Source organism: Diceros bicornis, chromosome 7 (assembly GCF_020826845.1).
Source record: "Diceros bicornis minor isolate mBicDic1 chromosome 7, mDicBic1.mat.cur, whole genome shotgun sequence".
Classification (NCBI taxonomy): domain Eukaryota; kingdom Metazoa; phylum Chordata; class Mammalia; order Perissodactyla; family Rhinocerotidae; genus Diceros; species Diceros bicornis.
In genome coordinates, this window is record NC_080746.1 from 65,136,135 (window position 1) to 65,158,722 (window position 22,588).

A 22,588-nucleotide genomic window follows, 5' to 3' on the forward strand; every position below is an offset into this window, starting at 1 on the left:
TGCTCGTATTGTTCCAGCCTTAGCCATTGAGAGCTCTTTCACTGGGCTCCTCTGTACCTTTGACATAGCCCAGGAAATGTGTTTTTGAGCGCTTCTTTATTTTATGGCACTTCAGGATGCTCTGGGCTCATCTATATCCGGCTCCGGTTCTAGAATCAGCCATTTCTCCATGAAGCCCTTGGTCCTTTTATTGAAGAATGGTTTTAGAAACCAAGAGCTGGGAGCTAGGTGTTCTCATTGGTGCTGGGGTGTCCTTGCTTCTAGGCCCACTCAGCTGACAACAAGGAAATATATTTGTGTATACTAACCTCTATATATACACGTCTGTAAATATTTCTGTGTGTAACCATCTTACCTATATTAAGCTAAACACAGGTTCATACTGTTATCTCCAACTCTAATTCAGTACTACATGGATCATTCTAGCTTCCTTTTCTTCGTTATCCGTAAACTCCTGCTCAAATATTGAGAAACCAGGCTCTCATTACCCATAATCCATTTATTTATTATTCAATTTCAGCATACATTATAGCAGTATCAGAATCGTCAATCTATACCTCTGTGGAAAATAACTTGATCAACTAGACTACATTTTCTTTTGCCTTTAGTCTTACAGGTTTTGCTCATTCCCAAACTTCTTTTTTTTTTTTTTTTTTTTTTTTTGCAGAAAGTCGTATTCTAAAATGTTCTCTTGCCTCACTCTTTTGAGCATTGTGCATTTTCCTTCTGCTACACTGTCTTTTCATAGGCCTCCATATATCCTTCCCCTACTCTGTTTAGTAATCCTTACTTGAATGTTGAAAAATCTGTTCAAGTGGACATTGCCAATAGATGAAGTCAGGAAATACTTTTGTGCACAGACTTTTGACCTGTCTGTAAGATCTGCTAACAAGCAGACATTTATGTGTGTATATGATAATCTGCCAAGAAGTGAGATGAGTGTTCTTTTAATCTCTATAGTTCAATCAGATAGACATTGCTATATCCATTTTACAGTTGAGAAAACTCAAGCTTTGGTTAAATAATTTGCTCAATTCGATATATGTAGTAATTGGTACAGCTGGGATTTAACCTCATGTCAGTTGGACTCCAAAGTATGTACTCTTAGCCACTGTATATTGCCTATAGCAGGGCTCCTTAACCTCGGAATTATTGACATTTGGGGCTGAATAATTCTTTGTTTTGAGAGGCTGTCCGGTGCATTGTAGGATGTTGAGCAGTGTCAGTGGCCTCCTCCCACTAGATGCCAGTAACAACTCCCACTTGTGACAACCAGAACTGTCTCCAGGCATTGCCAAATTTCCCCTGGTGGCACAATTGCCCCTGAGTACCACTGGCCTAGAGTCTTATAATAAAAAATACCCCTGAATGGTAACTTGCGTCTGGACTGGGAGAACTGTAAATGGGATAGAAAGCTGTATCTGAACTTCCCTGAATGTAACAACTCATAATTGGGCAAGCTCTGTGGGAACCCTGAGAGCTGATCTCGTAGAATTGTTAGATATTGGCTCCTGTGGGAATGCTTTTCAGTCAAGATGCTTTCTGCTCAACCCATGTGGGTCTCATCTCCTTGCACTTGTGCTCTACTCTGTGAGGATTCCTACTGAAGAAAAATGCCAGTTACTCACTCCCCTGCTAGCAAGCTGTGTTTTCTGTCCAATAGCCCTCAGAATAAGCTGGCACCAAATATGAGAATAAGCTGGCACCAAATATGAGAATAAGCTGGCACCAAATATGAGCTATGGTTGTCTTATGAATCTAAATGTTAGTTGAGCCTAAGGCCTTCCTGGTGGGCATTGCAGACTAGCCCATAGTGGGTCCTAACAAAAGAACACTCTTAATTATTATAGTCTTAGAAGGTATTTTTTGACTTATCCCTAACAACGGAATGGCCTGTAGATATTTATTCTCATACTTTTTAAATAATTCTCTCTTACCTTAATTTCTAGTACTATTGCCAGTTTTACTCATTTTATGTAACTTTATTGGTATTTTAATGAGAACTTGGGAAGAGGTTGTTTAGGCATGTCTAGATTGAAGCCTTAATAACCTGAATATCCTGCAGGATATTAGCTTAGTTTTAAAGCAAAAATGAGTGGTTACATGATATAAGAGTAATCTAATTGCAATTAAATTGTGAGGTTTGTTTTAATCAAAGGACTATTTCATTTATCACTTTTTTGAGATATCTCTCTGTATTTCTTTGTCTGTCTTTTTGAGAAGTAGTTGGGAGATAGAGACAGCAAATTTTCCTGTTCTATAGAAGGAAAACAAGAATGGAAGGAGAACCCATATTTATTTTTCTTCAGTAATTTTAAGAATATTATTTGTACTATTTTATCAACACCATACTAATACGTGTTCATTATCTGTAGGTCATTTTTGTGTCTTTTTTCATTCTCTCAGGTACCTGAATACTGGCCTTGTGTCTGAAGCTCCTGGAACTTTTCTCTTACTGAGATATAACTTGGCTCAAATCACACTGCATGTATATAGTACACAAGCGCTTAGCCCAAGCCTGAGAATTATTGAAATCCTTTGGTAAAACAAATTCTAACTACAGTGGGAGTTCTATCTAGGAAGATGCAGCCTCTGGACAAGTTGATGGCTATCTCAAAACCTCAAAACCTGGCTTCTCATGAACAAAGTGAGGTCCTGAGAGCAGATGTGTCTTGGCAGCAGGAAACCACCCCAGTCATGGAGACATATGGCTCTGAAGCCTCTCGTCAAAAGTTCCAGCATTTCCACTATTTGGGCCTCATGAAGCCCTGAGCCAACTCTGGGAGCTATGTCTTCAGTGGCTCAGACCAGAAATTCATACAAAGAAGCAGATCTTAGAGCTACTGGTGCTGGAACAGTTCCTGACAATTCTTCCTGAAGAGGTCAGGACTTGAGTGAATTTACAACATCCAAAGAACAGCAAAGAAGTGGTGACCCTTATAGAGGATGTGATTGAAATGCTTAAAGACAAAGGTGAGACTATAGAAAATTGGAGGTAGAATAGTTGACCCTTCCCGTATGAAGACAAGTTATCTTTTTCTGAAGTTAGATGGTGTCAAGGGCCAGATCATGAAGGACATTGCTATATTAGGAAGCCCGGACTTGATTCTATAGACAATAGAAATGAATAATGAGAGCTCCCAGATTGAGGAGGAGAGTAAAACAATTTGATTTGCCTTTAAAAATATCATATTGGCATCAGTGTAGAGCAGGGGTCAGCAAACTATGACCCACAGATATTTTTGAAAATAAAGTTTTATTGGAACACAGCCACCCCATTCATTTACATTTTGTCTGCAGTTGCTTTCGTGCTATGATCAGAGTTGATTAGTTCTAACAGAGAGTGTATTGCCTGCAAAGCCTAAAATGTTTACTATATTTATATATATTATATATATAAAATAATCAATATATTTACATCTGGATCTGTGCAGAAAAAGTTTATCAACTTCTTATGTAAAGGATGGACCTGAGGGCTCTGTAAATAGGAAAACCAGTTTAGGAGACTGTCGTAATAGATCAGGTGTTAGAGAATGAGGGAGCATCGGGAAAACAGAGGAGTTTGAACCTAGAGGATTTATTGACTATGTATTAGGTGTGAATGGGATAAAATTTGATGTAAACTCTCATGCTCTGCCTTGCATGAAAGGAGCATAAGTAGCAGATTTTGTTAGAGGGTGGATTGATGTATTAATTATGTGGCATGTTGAATTTGAGGACTCTGGGTCACCCACAAGGAATAAACTATAGTTAACAATATGGCTTTAGTGTTTAGAAGTATAGCAGTGTCTATTACTGCTACAAGAAATTACCGTAAACTTGGTGGCTTAAAGATACGAATGTTATTCTACAAGTCGGTAGATCAGTGGTCGATTGTGGGTCTCCCTGGGCTAAAATCAAGAAAGAGAAGATTTGAAAACTTAAGGTGTGAACAGAAGTAGAAGAAATACAAATCCTTAGGAAGCATCAATATTTAAGAGCTGGTATAGATCTAACTACCAATTACAGAAAATACAGAGGATTGAGAAACATGTTACACTATACCATGGGAATACCATTAGTAAAATCTGAACCACAAGGCAATCCAGTTTTTAAAACAAAATAATTCTAAGGGAGCCGGGAGAGTGTATGGAAGAGGGACTTAGAGATTTAAACAAAATAAATGTATAACCAATCGTCTAACTGTGTGGACCAAATAAGACCTGAGGCAATTGACTGGATATTTGACTTGGCATTATTGATTGGGGACAGTGATGATATTGCTATTGTGGTTATATTTAGTCCTTTTCTAAAAAAAAATAAAATGAAGGACTGAGCAAAAGAATAAAACTCAGGTAGACAGGCTAGAAACGAGTAATCCAGAAAGTCAGAGAACCAGGAAAGACTGATGTCTTGAGCTCAGAAAGAAGAAATCTTCAAGAAGGGAGTGTCCAAACATGGTATAACAAAAAGGTCCTGTTATGATGAGTATTGAAAATAATTTATTGGGCCGGCCCCACAGCTTAGCGGTTAAGTGCGCGCACTCCGCTACTGGCGGCCTGAGTTTGGATCCCGGGTGTGCGCCGACGCACCGCTTCTCCGGGCATGCTGAGGCTGCATCCCACATACAGGAACTAAAAGGATGTGCAACTATGACATACAACTATCTACCGGGGCTTTGGGGACAAAAAAGAGGAGGATTGGCAATAAATGTTAGCTCAGAGCCAGTCTTCCGCAGCAAAAAGAGGATTAGCATGAATGTTAGCTCAGGGCTGATCTTCCTCACAAAAAAAATAATAATAATAATTTATTGAAATTGTTGATTATAAAGTAATTGTTAAGTTTTAGAGCAATTTCAGAGAAGTTGAGGGGGTGCTTATTTATAGTGAGTATTAGTTTTCTATTACTGCCCTACAAATTACCATAAACTTGGTGGCTTAAAACAATATGAACGTATTATCCTACAGGTCTGTAGATCAGTGGTCCAACATGGGTCTCCCTAGGCTAAGATCAAGGCATCAGTAGGACTGCATTTCTTTCTGGGCCTCATGATTCCCTTCTCCCATCTTCAAAGCTGGCAATGGTGAGCCAGGTCCTGTTCACACGGTCATCTCTCACCTTCCACTCCGTTGGTACAGTGCTTGCACTCATTCGCGCTCTCTCTCACTGGCCACAGCTGGGAAAGATTCTCTGGATTTCAGGATTCATGTGATTAGGTTGGGACCACCCAGATAATCCAGGATGATTTGTTCATCTCAAGGTTCTTCAACTTTAATGTTGCTGAGTCCTTTTTGCCATGTATCTGAGGATTAGGGCATAGACATCTCTGGGTGCTATTATTCTGGCTATCACATGGGTCAATAAAATATCAAGTATGAAGAGGGAATGTGATAATGATTATGGACTATTCTTGAGAAGTTTAGTTGGGAAGAAAATGAAGGGTTGCTGGATAATACAACACTGAGAAAGACTTTTAGTTTCTTTTAACTTGTCATGGCTCCATGGAGATCCCACTCAAAGGGTTTGCCTTATTTTACCTAACTCAGAGCTCTCCCAGGGCTGAGTTGGCTACCTGGGGGAGCGTTTGTCGAAAATATTTAATGGAAAATGTTTTAGCTGCTGCCATCTGGGATGGTGAATAAACAGTTGGGGCAAACATAGACAAATCAAAAGGATTGAGAGGAAAGGCTAGGCTGTGAGATGCTTTGGAGAATAGGGATTTGGAAAGCTCCTGTCTATTCCTAGAGATCTAGATGGCTGGGTACATGTTTGAAAAGACCTGAGAATTCCTGGACTCTTACCTCTGACTGACCTTCAGGCTCTGCACAAACAGGAAGCAAAGACTAAGGTAGAGTTGAAAACTGTTAGGCTGAGTGTTGAAGGTATGCTCTGACACACGCAGCCCATTTTCAAAGACTAGGAAATGTTTTTTCTTATTGTTTTTCTGGTTCCAGGCATTTAAGGAAATCTCTGTGGAATCACTAGCTGACCACTAAAATAAGGGAACAGACTTAAGTGGGCACACACAACAAAGAATATAGACTTATAAGTTAGTTCAAAAAAGTCACTAAGTGAGCAAGAACTACAACAGTCAGACCCCAAAATAAATGAAGCAAAAACTGACAGAAATGAAGGGAGAAATAGATCAAGAATAATAGTTGGAGACTTCAGCATCCCTCTTTCATTAATGGATAGAACAACTAGATAAAAGATTAAAAAAAGAAATAGAAGACTTGAACAACACTCTAACTAGACCTAACAAATATGTAAAGTATTCCATACAACAACAATTCATTCTTCTCAAGTGCACATGGAATATCCTCCAGGATAAACCAAACATTATGCCAAAAACAAGTCACAATATATTTAAACATTTAAATCATACAAAGTATCTTTCCAACCACAACACGATGAAATTAGAAGTCAATAACGGAAGGAAATCTGGAAAATTCACAGATAGTTAGAAATTAAACAACTCTTCAACACCCAGTGAGTCAAAGAAGAAATAACAAGGGAAATTAGAAAATGCTTTGAGAGGAAAGAAAACAAAAACATGGCTTACGAAAACCTATGAGATGCAGTGAAAGCAGTGTTCAGAAATTGATAGTTCTAAATACGTACATTAAAAAAGAAATCTGAAATAATCATCGACCTTAAGGAACTAGAAGAACAGCAAACTAAACACAGAGCAAGCAAAAGGAAGAAAATAATGAAGAACAGATAAATGAAATAGAAAACAGAGAAAACTCATGAAACCAGAAGTGGGTCATTTGAAAAGTTAACAAAATTGATAAAAGTTTAGCTACATTGACCAAGAAAAAAAAGAGACTCAAATTACTAAAATCAGAAATAAAAGTAGGGACGTTACTACTTACCTTACAGAAATCAAAAGCATTATAAGAGAATACTGTGAACAATTATATGCCAACAAACTAGATAACATAGATGAAATAGAAAAATTCTGAAAAGACAAACTACCAAAACTGACTCAAGGAGAAATAGAAAATCTGAACTCATCTATAACAACTAAAGAGATTGAATCAGTAACTTAAAAAATTTCAACAGAGAAAACCCAAGGACAAGATGGCTTCACTGGTGAATTCTCCCAAATACTTAATGAAGAATTAACACCAGTCTTTCTCAAACTCTTCCAAAAAATTAGAGGAGGCAACACTTTTTAACTTACTCAGTGATGTGGGTTTTAACCTCATGCCAAAGCCAGGCAGAGACATCACAAGAAAAGAAAACAAGTCAAATCTATCAGCATGTTAAGAGGATTATATACCGTGACCATGTGGGATTTATCCCCGGAATACCAGGATCATTCAACATATGAAAATCAATGTTATACACCATACTAATAGAGTAAAGGGAAAAATCACATGACCATCTCAATTGATGCAGAAAAAGCATTTGACAGAATCCAATGCCCTTTCGTGATAAAAACACTCATACTAGGAATAAAAGAGAATTTCCTCAGCCTTGAGAAGGGCGTCTATGAAAAACCTACAGCAAACATTATACTTAATGGTAAAAAACTGAAAGCTTTGCCCTTAGGATCAGGAACAAAACAAGGATACCCACTCTCTCTACTTCTTTTCAACATCATATTGGAGGTTCTAGCCAGGGCAACTAGACAAAAAAAGAAATGATGGCATCCTGGGGCTGGCCCGTAGCAGTTACGTTTGCGTGCTTGGCTTCAGTGGCCTGCAGTTTGCTGGTTCAGATCCTGGGCATGGACCTCCATATGGCTCATCAAGCCACGCTGAGGCAGTGTCCCACATAGAGCAACTAGAAGGATGTACAACTATGACGTACAACTATCTACTGGGGTTTGGGGAGAAAAAAAGGAAAAAAGGAGGAAGATTGTCAATAGATGTTAGCTCAGGGCCAATCTTCCTCAAAAAATAAAAAATAAAAAAAGCAATCCTAATTGGAAAGGAAGCAGTAAAACTATCCCTACTGGCGGATGACCTATTATATAGAGAAAATTCCTAAAGACTCCAGTAAAAAAAGCTATTAGACCTAATCAACAAATTTAACAAAATTTCAGGATGCAAGATCAACATACAAAAATCAGTTGCATTTCTATATACTAGCAATGATCAATCCTAAAATGGAATTAAAACAATTTCATTTATAATAGCATCAAAAGGAATGAAATACTTCACTATAAATTTAAGGAGATATAAGACTTGACCACTGAAACTACAAAACATTGTCAAAAGAAATTAAAGGAGACCTAAATAAATGGAAATATATCTCATGTTCATGGATTGGAAGACTTAATATTGTTAGGATGATAATACTCCCCAAAGCAATCTACAGATTCAAATGGAATTCAAATAAAAATTACAGCCTCCTTTTTCTTGCATAAATGGACGAGCCGATCCTAAAATTCCTATAGAATTACAAAGGACCCCAAATAACCAAAACAGCCTTGATAAAGAAGAACCAAGTTTAAAGATGCACACTTCCCAATTTTAAAACTTACTACAAAACTACAGTAATCAAAGCCGTGTGGTACCAGAATAGAATAGACGTATAGATCAGTGGAATAGAACTGGGAGTTCAGAAATAAACTCACAGATCAGTGGTCAATTGATTTTCAACAAGGGTGCTAAGGCCATTAAAGGGGAAAATAATTTGTCAATAAATGGTGCTTGAACAACTTGATATCCACAGGCACAATATTGAAGTAGGACTTCATCCTGTATACAAAAATTAACTCAAAATGGATTAGCAAATATAAGAAAACTGTAAAATTCGTAGAAGAAGACATAGAAGAATAACTCTTCGTCACTTTAAATTTGGTAATTGGTGCTTAGATATGCCACCAAAAATACAAGCAACAAAAGAAAAATTAAACTTCATCAAAATTAAAAACTTTTGTGCATCAAAGGATACTATCAAGAAAATGAAAAGGAAACCTGCAGGGTGAGAGAAAATATTTGAAAATCACATTTGATAAAGGGTTAGTATTGGGAAAATATAAAAAACTCTTACAACTCAACAACAAAAAGACATCACAATTTTTAAAATGGGTAAATGACTTGAACAAATATTTTTTCAAAGAAGATATACAAATGGCCAACAAGCATAGGAATAATTGATCAGCATCATTAGTCATTAGGGAATTGAATATCAAACCAACAATGAGATAACACTTGACATCCACTAGGATGGCTATACTAATAAAAAAAAAACCAGAGTGTTGGTGAGGATGTGGAGAAGTTGGAACCACTGTATGATGCTTTTGGGAATGTAAAATGGTGCAGCCACTGTGGAAAACAGTTTGGTAGTTTCTCAGAAAGTTAAACATGGAATTACCATATACCTAAAAGAATTGAAAACATGTGTTTACACAATAACTTGTACATGAATGTTCATAGCAGCATTATTTATAATAGCCAAAACGTGGAAGCCATCCAAATGTTCATCAGTTGATGAATGGATAAACAAATTATTGTGTATTCCCACAATGGAATATTATTCAGCCATTAAAAGAAATGAAATATTGATACTTGCTACAACATGGATGAACCTCCAAAACATTATGCTAATTTAAAGAAGTCAGACACAAAATGTCATATACCATATGATTGAATTTATATGGAATTCCCAGAATATGCAAATCCATACAGACAGTATGGGAGGGAGGGGGAATGGAGAGTGACTCCTTAAAGGGTATGAGTTACTTTTTGGGCTAATGGAAATGTTCCGGAATTAGGTAGTGGTGATGGTTGCATAACAGCCTAAAAAGTACTGAATTGTATACTTTAAAATGGTTAAATGGTGAATTTTATGTTATGTAAATTTTACCTCAATTTTTACAAAGGGTTGATGAGAGAGATTATTAGATCAAAGTAAGTGTTAAAGGAATTCGAAGACTCAGAAAAGAGTGTTGAAAGTGATTTACCATGAAACCTAAGCTGCAGAGAGAAGAAAGTGACTCACGAGAGGGGTGATAAACTTAAGAATAGGGGAGAAAATTAAAGAATCAGTGTACTATGGTAGTATCTTGGTGGAAGTTGGAGAATATACTAAGAGTAAGAAAGTGAAAATGGAAAGGACGGCAAAATGTAGTTAGGGATTGATTTATTCAAGTTCTCGTAGTAGAACAATTCTAAGTAATAAGGACCCAAGTATGAAAAAGGAAGTAGCTTGATAGCTGATGGTTATTAAAAATAAGGATGTCAAGGGTCTTCAGGCTGGGTTTTTGGAAAGGTTGTCTGTGCTAGTGTTGAAGTAACCTATTATAATATTGACAGGATTTGGGGTGGAAAGCAACAATGTGAGCTAAGTAACCAAAATGTTATTGACCTAATACAATTACTTATTTAATGTCTGTCATTCACAATAGACTATAGGCTCTCTGAGGGCAGGCATTTGTGTTCCTCCCACATAGGAGATACTCAGTAAATACATGTTGAATAAATGAATGAGTGGTAGTTTAGTATATTACAACATCACGAAGGCCCTAGCTAAATGACATGAACCTCTGAGAAAAGTATTTTGTATGAGAATGGAAAAATTTTTATGAGGAAGTGGGAGTGGAGAGGTATGTGTATATCAAAACAACTTCCAAGACCGTAGTAGTGGAGGATGAAAAGAGGTGGTCTTGATGATGGTCAAGATCCATTTTAGATTAGAAGGGAGAAGGAATGTTCTATGAAGAGCTTGAGAATGTATGTGATTTTTTCTTTGAAAGGAATGAGAGTTTTAGAGAACATAACTGTAAAGATTCAAGAAGGAGGTCAGCAGGGACGAAGGATTAAGGGAAGGAAACAGTACTCAGTGAGAGCAATAAATAAGAGGATAGGTGATTGGATGTTGTTGCTCCTTTTCAAGATATCTCGCATATTTCCAAGAAGGACAAGAATGAGAAACAATGTTGTATTGACTGTCCTAGGAATTATGGGGCTGAGCAGACTGAGGCCTCACAAAGTGATATAAGCCTGAATGAAGTTAACAGACTGTAATCTTTTGGCAGCATTCAAATGGTATGTTGCTGAGAAATTTGGATTTTTTTTTCAAATTTTGCCTTTAATTACAAAATGGCCTTATAAAATATCCCCTACACTGTTTCTGTTTTTTCTTATTTCACCCTGAATCAGTGAACACTTCTTCATAGACCAGTGTTGGTCCATAGCCTGGCATTTAAGGATCACTGGTGTAACTCATGAATTTGGAGAAACTTTAGGAAAATGGCCCTTGCGTATACTTCTCACCAAAGAGCTACAGAAGAGAATTGGTTGCCACTGAGATTTTTATGTCCTGGAAGAGTCAGTAGTTCAAGATGACTGGACTGCCTGAGTCAGTGTATAGTGTACACAGAGCAACTGAGAGGAGAAGAACCTTGAGTAGAATTCTCCCCAGTGTGTTGGGGGAAGGGATTGGTTGGATAAAATATTCTTAGCTCCCGGTAGAATTATAGCCTGTGGTGGCCAAGCCTTAGTTAGGGTTTAGTTTTGACAGGGTTAAAATTATTTTTTGGAATTGGCTATAACCACAGATGAGACCTCAAAATATTATTTTGGCCCTCTTCTCTCTGATCCAGTAGATCTCAACCCCTGGTAGGATATCAAGTTGCTGTTAGAGCTTTTTAAAAATATAAGATCTGGGCCCCACACTTGGAGATTCTGATTACTAGTAGAGCCTGATACCATTATTTTTTCAAAGTTCTAATGATGATTCTAAATCATGTTAAAACTACTACTATAATCATTAAAAGTTTCTCCAGGGCCAAAAATTGTCTCCCTAATGTTTTCCTTCATCTTCCTCAGTTATGCCTTTCAAGGATTCTGTCCTCTTCCAGAAGTGGGAGCATCAAGAAGGAGAAAATGGAAGCTGACTCATTAACAGGCAAATCCCAGGTGAATTAGGATTCCACTCTTTACTGAAATGACCTGCTTTTTCCTTTTTGGTCTTGGAACTTTTGCCAAACATAGTTCCATCTAAGGACCTGAGACTGTTATTCTCCCACAGGACATTGGACCTATTTTAGTTGGTGATACACTCTTGGGAAATATTTAATCTTTGTCTATTCTCTGAGCGTCTATTCCCTCAAGATTGTAGACGATAATTGAAGCTATTGAAATAGAGCCTAACCCAGAGAATGCTTAGAATTAAAACTGAAGGGAGGGACTGGCCCGTTGGCGTAGCCATTAAGTTCCTGCATTGTGCTTTGGCGGCCCGGGGTTTGCCGGTTCGGATCGTGGGCGCGGGACCTATTTACTGCTCATCAAGCCACGCTGAGGCAGTGTCCCATATATAAGAGCTACAACTCTGCAACCATGGTACACAGCTATGTACAGGGGCTTTGGGGAGAAAAAAGAAAAAAGGAAAATTGGCAACAGATGTTAGCGCAGGGCCAATCTTCCTCAAAAAAAAAAAAAAAAGAAAAAAAGTGAAAAGAGCCGAGGGCAGAATCCTAAACAGTGTCATTTAATAGGCAGGAGCAGAAGAAACCTTCGAAGGATGCTGAAATGAAAGGACCAAAGTGGAAGAGGAAAACCAGGAAAATATGCTGTCACTGAAAGCAAAGGATGAGGATATTTCAAGGACGAATCCTTCAAACGTTCAGGAAAATTCAGCCTGCGTAGCATCTATTCACTGATTGGTGGAGATAATAACATGCATGGGAGTAGAAGCCAGGTGCAGAGGGTTGAGGAAAGGGAAGAAGGTGAGGAAGTAGGCAGAACAAATGTAGACGACTTATTCTCAAAGACTGGCTCTGAAGGAGAGGAAGAGACACGTATATTTCAGTGTGACTGAAGGTGCCAATAATGACAAGGTTGAGAAAGCTGGAGAGAGAAGTGCAACAACTGATGGTTTGAGGGCCTTTATAACAAATATTTATGCAGAGCCCAATATGCCAGACACCTTTCTCAGGGCTGGGAATGTGATGGTAAACAGCAAAATCCCTGCCTTTGTGGAGATTACATCCTAGTGGAGGTAGACTGGCAAACACAAGCAAGTGAAATCATTGCAGATAATAATAATTATAACAAAGAAACAAAAGAAACAGTACAGTAGAGACTGACCAGGAGGACGGCTACTTTGGGTAATCAGCAAAGGCCTGTCTGACAGGGTGACATTGGGCTGTGAGATAAGGAGTGAGCAGGCCGCGTCTCTCAATTGCAAAAAATGCCCTACCTCGTCTACTAGCAGAGCCTAGATCTTCTTGACAAATTTCCCTCAAATCTACCTTAAACTCTTCCTGTTCTGAACTCCTTTTATATAAATTATTCCTACTACTCTATAGTAAGTTTTTGTTCCACAGTTATTCCAACTGTCTTTTTCTCAACCAAAATGTAAGCTACTGTAGAGTTCGGACTGCACTTTCTTTTCTTTTTGCAGCCCTCACAGAGTACCAAGTTGATAGGCCCCTAATACAACTTAATTTTCATCACTCGGCTCCTCAAACATTGTCCTAGCAATTTCTTGTATAGAAAGATTCTGGCCTATTCCTTCCAAATTCATTTCTCCTCTTGTCATATTTTTGGGAGTGACTTTCAATTAGAAACTTCATGTTTTAGGAACCAGTGACATTCAAAGATGTGGTTGTGGAATTCAGCCAGGAAGAGTGGGGGCAACTGGACCGTGCTGTAAAGAACCTGTACAGGGATGTGATGCTGGAGAACTATAGGAACCTGAATTCACTGTGTAAAGGTGGCTTCTACGTATTTACCTATCTGACCATTAATAGTCTCTCCATCTCCTGTTAAAAACTGTAGGACTGCTGAAGTGGTTAAGGGCACTTGGGTTTGGGTTCAGGTTTCCTAACATCCTTTGGGCACAGTAGCAGATTCTCCTACTGTGTCTGGTTGAAAGTCTTTTCTGATGCAGAGTTTAGAAACACACGGGTCCCTGGTGATCTCGGGCTTTATGTTTCAGCAGCACTTTAGACTACTACGTTGGGTGGAATTCTTTTCCCTGTGAAAATGTCTACAGTGTCGTGTTTGGGCCGGCCCCGTGGCTTAGCAGTTAAGTGCGCGCGCTCTGCTACTGGCAGCCCAGGTTCGGATCCCGGGCGCGCACCAACGCACTGCTACTCCGGCCATGCTGAGGCCGCGTCCCACATACAGCAACTAGAAGGATGTGCAGCTATGACATACAACTATCCACTGTGGCTTTGGGGGAAAAATAAATAAATAAATAAAATTATAAAGTGTCGTGTTTGTTGTTTTCATTTCTCCCTGAACAGAGCATCTACTTTCCAAATAAGTTGAGATTTCCAAATTGGAGATAAGAAAAAAAGATGGATAATGGTGAGTGAAATCCCAAGAACAACCGTTTTTGGTAAGAACCAGGCAGATATGAGGCATTTGTAAGAAGTTTCTATTGAAACACACTGACAATGTACAACCCAGCCTTTGAGTTGATAACTGGGGAGATGACAACAAAACCGCCTAAACTTTGAATTAAAAAAAGACATCAAAGTCATCATTGCTTTTCCTTCACAGATTGTTTCTCTTCTGTGGACAGGCAAAATAGTGCTGTGGGTAGGAATACAGACCCTCAGAGCTGTGTGGCCCACCTGCCAGTTTCCTTGTCTGTAACAGAGTTAATAATAGTGTCTCCCTCCACATTACTGTGGAGGTTGAGTGAGTTGGTGTGTGTAACACACTTAGAACAGTGCCTGGCACGCAGTAAGTGCTGTATATACAAACATTAGCCAACATAATGTTAAATGATACTTTCTTTTAAAGAAAACAAAAAAACTGCTTTATTCTGGAGGGGTTTTAGTAATCCTCCGTTTTTCCTTCTCTTACTATAGATCTCCTTCACTTGTGCTTCAGTGCCCTACCCTCACCATAATCTCTTCATTCTTATTAACGTCGTGTTTGTGAGAGATAATAAATTATGGTGTGCTTAGTATAAATGTTAGAATGTGTAGAAAACTATGGAGAGGAATATAACTCCCCCCATTACCTCATTACCCAGAGTTGTGCAGTATTAACCTGTGGTTTGTTTTCTTAGCCATTTTCTTTATTTTTGATGATGTGTCTTTGAAGATTTCTTTATTTCCAAAATTGGTGTCATCAGGAATATGTCATTATATATTCTGCTCTTCTCACCTAATATGATATCATGAGTATTGACCTATTTTACTAAATAGTCCATGAAAATGTGATTTTTAATTCACATGTAACATTCCATCACATGCATGTATCAATATATTTAACCATCCCCCCACCACTGACTGTTGGACATTTAGGTTGTGACCAATTGTTCAGGCATATCTGATGACTTCCACAGGATACCTTATTAGAAGAGGAGTTTCAGCATCAAAGGGTATAAATATATTTAATGGTCTAGTTACATTATGCTACATTGTCTGCAGAAAAGTTATACTAATTGATACTCTAATAATGAGAGTATTATTATCTCTGTTTATTATCTCTCTGTTTATTATTATCACCCTAGCAAACACTGGGTATTGTTTACCTGAAATCTGTTTTGATTTGATAGGCAGATTACTCTATTTCTTCCTTTCTGAGGTGAATCCTCCCCCTCAATTATCCTGTGGATCCCATTTCTCCCTGCTTTCTTTCACTTGTATTTTCACCATTTCTGCCTCATCCTCCCATTAGCTTTTTAACATTTTCAGGTCATTACTGGTTTTTTAAATTTTTCTCTCAACCCCACATTCTCTTTTATTACTGTCTTTCTTACCTCTTCTTTATAGCCAAACTTCTCAAGATGTTTTATACTTGCTTTTCTCGTTTCCCCACGTGTTATTCCTCATCCCATTCTGGTGTAGCTCTTACCCCAGATATTCGTCTGAAACCGTCCTGCTGAGGTCGTCAGTGACTTGATCGTAGCAAACTCCAGTGGACGTATTTTCATTCCTTGTCTCACTTCTCAGCGGAAAGAGGCACTGTTACCTGTTCCTCATTCTTAAAACGCTCGTAGGTTCTTGTAATACTTCTGATTTTCCTCTTCTTTCTGGCTATTCTGTCTCTATTTTCTATTGTAGGCTTATCTTTCCCTAGCTATCCAAATTTCAGGAATTTCCGAGTTTCTCTGCATTTGATCTCATGTTGTCTTTTCCTCTCACTCTGTATTTTCTTCCCTAGGTTGTCACATCCACAGCTACAACTTCAGTTGCCACGCGTAGACAGATGACTTACAAATTGATATCCCAGCTCAGGCTTCTTCTCTGAACTAAAAGTTTATATGCACGTGACATTTCTCTTGGATGTCTTAAAGCTGCCTTAAATTCGTAAAACCAAAGTCGTAATCTTTCCCTTTCCCATGTTCTTTCATTGTTCCCCAGCTGAGTGAACTGCCATCCACCCAGGTATACAAGTGTAGTTTAAGATTTATCCTGGACAGAGCTTCTCCTTCATCTGCCTTATATTTGTTTTTATTTTACCTTCCTAAATATCTCTTGATCTCCGTGTCTCTCCATCTGCAGTGCCACTACCCTCGCCCATGTATCGTCGTCATCTCTCGACTGAACTGTCACCATAGTCTCTTAATTGGTCTTAATAAAAGGTCTTGGCATGCTTCTTAGCTGTTTTTTCCCCAATTCCAGTTTTGAGCCACACTGCAATCAGAGATCAGATTTTGTCATGTACTTGCTTAAATCACGAAATTGCTTTCAGCTTTTTTTACTTCACAACATACTGGTCCCTACCTGCTTCTCCAGCCTCATCTCACGCTACATCCTCCCCTTAGTCTTTGCACTTGAACCACACTGATCTACTTTCAGTCAGTCAACGTCAAGTATGTATTAGCATCTGCTGTCCTAAGCACTCTGGTAGGTGCTGGGGTAATGCAGAGAGAAGACAGTTCCATAGGAAACACGTTTCAGTTGTGCCTTGAGTGTGGCTTGCCCTTTCCCATCAGAGGACCTCTCTGCATGCTGTTTCTTTACATAAAATGCTCTTTCTCCTAGTCTTTCCTAGTTGACTCTTAGTCTTCCTTCAGATCTCAAGAGGTCCACATTTCCTCAGGGAAGACATTCTTGGCCAGGTTAGTTTTTTCTGTTATATACTCCCATAGCCCCATATTCTTCTCCTTTTAGCATTTAGCACAGTTATATTTCGCATGTACCTATGTACTTCTTTGTCTCCACACTAGGCTTTATGTTCCTGAGGGTAGGAACCATGTCTCTTTTTGCCCTATCTTTATATCTCCATTACTTTGCACATATATAGAAACCAAAGAATAAAATGGATAGATACTTGATTTTGAGAAAAGTAAAAATTATTTCATCTATTTTGGCCACTTGTGATTCAGTAAATGGTTATGTCCTCTATTGATTAAAACTTTAGAGGTTTTTAAGTAATATGTTAAGGTCTTATGTAAATTCTCACTATTGACCACAGTTGTGGCAAATGAGATATCTCTGAAGTTTTTAAGTTATTTTATTTGGTGTCTGCCATAATATATTTTGAAAATTTATCAGATGTCTTCCCCTATTGTTTTATATCTGTTAATTTTATACATAAGAATATTTCCATCCCAAAACTAAGATACGTACTTTCTGATTTTATTCTAATTTCATCATTTAAATAAAATACTTTAATCAATCTGGAATTTACTTCAGTAGATATAATTTATTTTACCAAACAGTTAATGGATTGTGGTGGATTAAAGATGGCCATGGGGCCGGCCCCGTGGCTTGGTGGTTGAGTGTGCATGCTCCGCTACTGGCGGCCCGGGTTTGGATCCCGGGCACGCACCGACACACCGCTTGTCAGGCCATGCTGAGGCGTTGTCCCACATAGAATAACTAGAAGGATGTGCAGCTATGACATACAACTATCTACTGGGGCTTTGCGGAGAAAAAAGGGAAAGAAAAGGAGGAGGATTGGTAATAGATGTTAGCTCAGGGGCAGTCTTCCTCAGCAAAAAATAAAAGAGGAGGATTGGCATGGATGTTAGCTCAGGGCTGATCTTCCTCAAAAAAAAAAAAAAAAAAGATGGCCACAAAATCTTTGTCAGTCTTTCCATCAAGAAATGGACTTCATTTCCCCTCCTCTTGAATCTGAGCTGGCACTAGACTGTTTAACCAATAAATACAGTGGAGGTAACACTGTGCTGTTTCCAGGTCTAGCCTGTGATAGAACTTGGAGCTTCCATTTCTTTCTCTTGGAAGTCGGCAGCTATTCGTTCCACTACCCTGATGTCGCTATACTTATGAGAAGCCCAGCGTAGCCACAGGGAATGTGTATGCATACACACACACACATATATATTTTAAAGGCTCACCAAATGATTCAGATGCACGTTTAGGTTTAAGAGCCAGTGATTCAACTTTATTAGACAGTAGAAGGTAAATTTGGATAGAGAATATACAACCAAATATGGGACAGCTTAATTGATTAGTTGAGACCTATGGATTTTAATCTATAAGCACAGATAAGCCACTGGAGTGATTTGAGAAGCTGGGGGAAGTTGTCAGATAGGCCAAAGAAAGGCAGAGGTGGGTTGGCATGGGCTGGTCTCCAGGAGAGATGTAGGCAGAGACCCAGGATTGGGATTATAGGCCAAGATTTAAAGTGTTCATTTGTGTTTTAGGTTAGAAACAAGATGGCTCATCATAGGGCTGGAAGTTGATTCTGGCTGTCACTGGGAACTGAACTGGTCCTGTGAACCAGAGCACCTACACGTGGCCTTTCCTCATCTCCTCAGTCTCCTAAAGGCTAGGCCCAGAAGTAGCATGGTATCACCTCTACCACATTCTCTTGGCTAAGCAGTCACAGAATCGGCCCAGATTCAAGGGGAAGAAAGATAAACTCCCTTTTCTGTGGGGAGAGTGTCAAAGAATGTGCAGCCATTTTGATCTACTATAGTCTGTGCTCTGGCCACAAATTATCGTTATTTTCCCCCTTCTTAAATACGTTTCCTCTCTCCTAAGTCTTCATCTCATTATGGCATCAAGCTCGAAGTCCAGGATCTGATCATCTAAATTAGGTTCAGGTTTGGAAGAGGTTCCTCTCTCTCTCTGAAGGCCTATGAATTAAAGAGACAAGTCATCTGCCCCCACACACCCAGTGCACACTGGTGATGCAGCGACAGGAATACTACAATGGATACTCCCATTATATTCCTAGGCTCCACCCCAGGAGATTCTGATTTAACCATCTAGCTTCTAGCTTGGGTATTGTACAGACAAAGGATAATTTCTGCTAGAAATTATACTAAACCAGGCTGAATTGATAGGTACTTGACAAAGTTGGATGTATCAGTGGAGCTGCCTTGAGGTAAAAGTCATTTCATAAAATAATAGTAGCTAAGGACAGATTAGATGTGAGAGGGAAAGAGCAATGGTTATTCAGCATTTCTTCATGGACTCTAGTGTAAATAGGAGAAGACCAGTGACTCACTGAACAAAAATGCAGACATTGAAGGAAGTTCTTTCTACGTGGAAGATGATATTCTCAGGCTCTTCTTTGTTGAGTTGGAAGAGAGTAGTAGGATAGTGAAGTGCTGATGTCCTTCCTGGAGACTGGTAAAATCAAGGGTCGATAATATATGAAGATGTGATTTGGCTACCAATAAAGCATGGAAGATAAAATCATTAGATGTATGTGACGTTATGTGGAAAAGGAGAAAGGGTAGTCAGTGAAATTTAATTTTAGTTGCTAAAATATGTAGTATTCTGGGCATATTTGAACAGAAGCTTAAGTGAGAAAGGAATTTTGAGAAGGGAAGTAGAACGTTATTAAATGAAACAAACTGAAGACAGGTGAAAAAAGAATCTAACCTTAATTGGAACAGGTGAAGTTTGGGGTTCTAGGAAGTATAGAGAAAAATATCATAGTACTGTTGGAGTGGTTTTGAGCCCAGAAAAAGAATGATTTCCCTGCTACCTTATATTACAGCTTTTTCTGCCTTTGTTCAATACAGGGAATAATTGCAGTTGTATAGGAAATAGAGGCACTGATATTGCAAGTTTGCTTTTAGCTGGTTAAGGTGTGGTGCCTGTAATTGTAGACATGTTCCTAAAGGTATGATTAAGTTGGTATTTTAGAAAGGCTTATTTATTATTGGTGAACAGCTTGGGTTAAAAGAGACAAGATGCTAGGGAAGGGAAGATTAGGCATAACCTTCACAGACTAGTTATATACCAGTGATAATTTGAACTGTGATATGCCACTCATCCCAGTTCATTTGCTGATGTTTTCCCCAAGCCGTATAAATTCTTAGTATTCCTGAATAGCTCTCCTTATATTTTATGATCTCTTAACCCTCTTTTTAATATTTTTATCCAGTTTACTGCTTCTGTAATTCTCCTTTTCTAACCTCGCCTCACATTAACACTCTGTATTTAAGACCTTTGTATTTAAAATATGCATTTACCCTGATATGGTTTAGCCTCTCCTTCCTAATTGAACAATTTCCCTTGTAGTTGATGGAATTTTTTTCTTTTGAGAGAGAGAGAGAATTTCAGAAAACCAAGATTCAGTTCCAAAGCAGAGACTTTCTGGAGAAGAAGCATCCTGTGGAATTATTATGACAAGACTGACCAAGAGTGGACACCCTTCTTTAGATGGCTGGAAAAGTGGTGATTGGTTATATAGCAACCAGGAACACTGGGACATAAATTTTCTGCAAGAAGCTTTCATTCATAAGACAATCTACACTGAGGAGGGAGACTTTGAATCTAGTGAAAATAAGAAAAGCTCTGATGTTAAGTCAGTTGACTCAATTTTTGATACACAACAAGGAATTCCTATAAGAAAGGGGCCCCCAAAGTGTGATAGGTTTAAAACTAACTTCAAGTTTAATTTAGACTCAGTAGGTAAGCAACATTCAGAATATACTGAATGTGAGAATGCCGTCAGCCTGAGTACAGATATTCAACACCCAGAAAGTCACACCACAATGAATTCCTATGAATGTTATCAATGTGGGAGAGCCTTCAGCCAGAGTTCATCCCGTGTTCGACATCAGATCATTCACACAGGAGAGAAACCCTATAAATGCAGTGAATGTGGGAGATTCTTCAACCAACGTACAAACCTCACTAAGCATCAAAAAATTCATGCAGAAGCAAAGGCCTACCAAGGCAGTCAGTGTGGCAAAGCCTTCAGTAAGAGTGAAGACAGTAATATAAATCCAAGACTCCATTCTGGAGATATTCCCTGTGAGTGTAACTGTGGAAAATCCTTCAGCCGGAGCTCCTCACTTACTCGCCATCAAATCATTCATACAGGAGAGAAACCATTCAAATGTAAGGAATGTGAGAAAACCTTCAACAGGAGTTCAAACCTTAAAAAAACACCAAAAACTTCATAGTTATGAGACAGCTCAAGAGAAATCCCATAACAGGAAGAAATTCGGAATAACCTTCATTCGGAGTGCAGAACTCATTCAACATCTGTGAGTTTATGCTGGAAGGAATCCTATGAATATAGTAAATGGAAGAAAATATTTGTCAGAGGTTACTGTTTAATTAATATGACAGAATTAATATTGGAGAGAAATCTGATAGTGATAGAAAACTTAGGGAGCTTTTCCAGGCTCCCAAACGAAGCCACAAGGGTTTGGAGTTAGACGTATCACCAAACGAGTGTTTGTCTATCATTCTGATACATGTTACTGTGATCTCTCCCTACTTTATAAATGGGATGTGTGGCATACTTATATTCACCTGATCTATTGATGAAGTAGATATTAAAGAGGAGCCAAGCAATACCCTTGGAATTGATATTTAATAAAACTCAAACTTTTAGTCCTTGTAAGGTCACAAGAAACCAGGAGCTCACAATATAGGAGGACACTTCTATTTTTTTTGTGAGGAAGATTGGCCCTGAGCTAAAATCCATGCCAATCCTCCTCTTTTTGCTGAAGACGACCGGCCCTGAGCTAACATCTATTGCCAATCCTCCTCCTTTTATTTCCCTTTTTCTCCCCAAAGCCCCAGTAGACAGTTGTATGTCATGGTTGCACATCCTTCTAGTTGCTGTATGTGGGATGCCGCCACAGCATGGCCGGACAAGCGGTGCGTCGGTGCGCGCGGGGGATCTGAACCCGGGCCGCCAGCAGCGGAGCACGCGCACCTAACCACTAAGCCATGGGGCCGGCCACGGAGGACACTTCTAAGGACTGAGTTCTCTGAATTAATGGCAAAGATCACAGTGACAGCCAATTACTCCACCCTGATAATACCTTTCGCTGTCCTGGTGCTGAGTGGGGACTAGAATTGGAAGAGGGTTATCAACTGCAATGGGACGTGGATTAATCTACGTGTATTCTTCAGTATCTGCATTTTTAAAGTACTCTTTGGGATCTAGGCTGGAGAGACATCCATAGCCCTAGGTCTATCATTTATCCCAAACGTTAAAAGATTAATAAAGTTTCCTAATGCTCTGTGCACCAGAACTGCCTCTTTGTTCTATAAGCTACTTCAGGATCCCAAAGGGTTCTTGAGCAAAGATGCTTATCATAATCTGCCCCAAAAATTCATACTGGAGACATTCCCAATGAATGATGATGGTGGATCTTTGTCAGAGTTCATACCTTATTGAAAAGCAGAAAAGGTATACTGGAGTGAACGCCTATGATGAGTTAATAAATGTGGAAAATTATTCTGTGTTTATTTGTTCATCCTTTACATCACGGGTTGTATTCTTTAATACAAAAC

The 22,588-nt window shown here is 38.8% G+C and overlaps 1 pseudogene; it reads left to right on the top strand.

Moving 5' to 3' along the window:
- Positions 1-2,405: 2,405 nt before the first annotated feature.
- LOC131408821 (zinc finger protein 215-like) lies at positions 2,406-21,948 on the top strand (annotated as a pseudogene).
- The last annotated feature ends 640 nt before the right edge of the window (positions 21,949-22,588 follow it).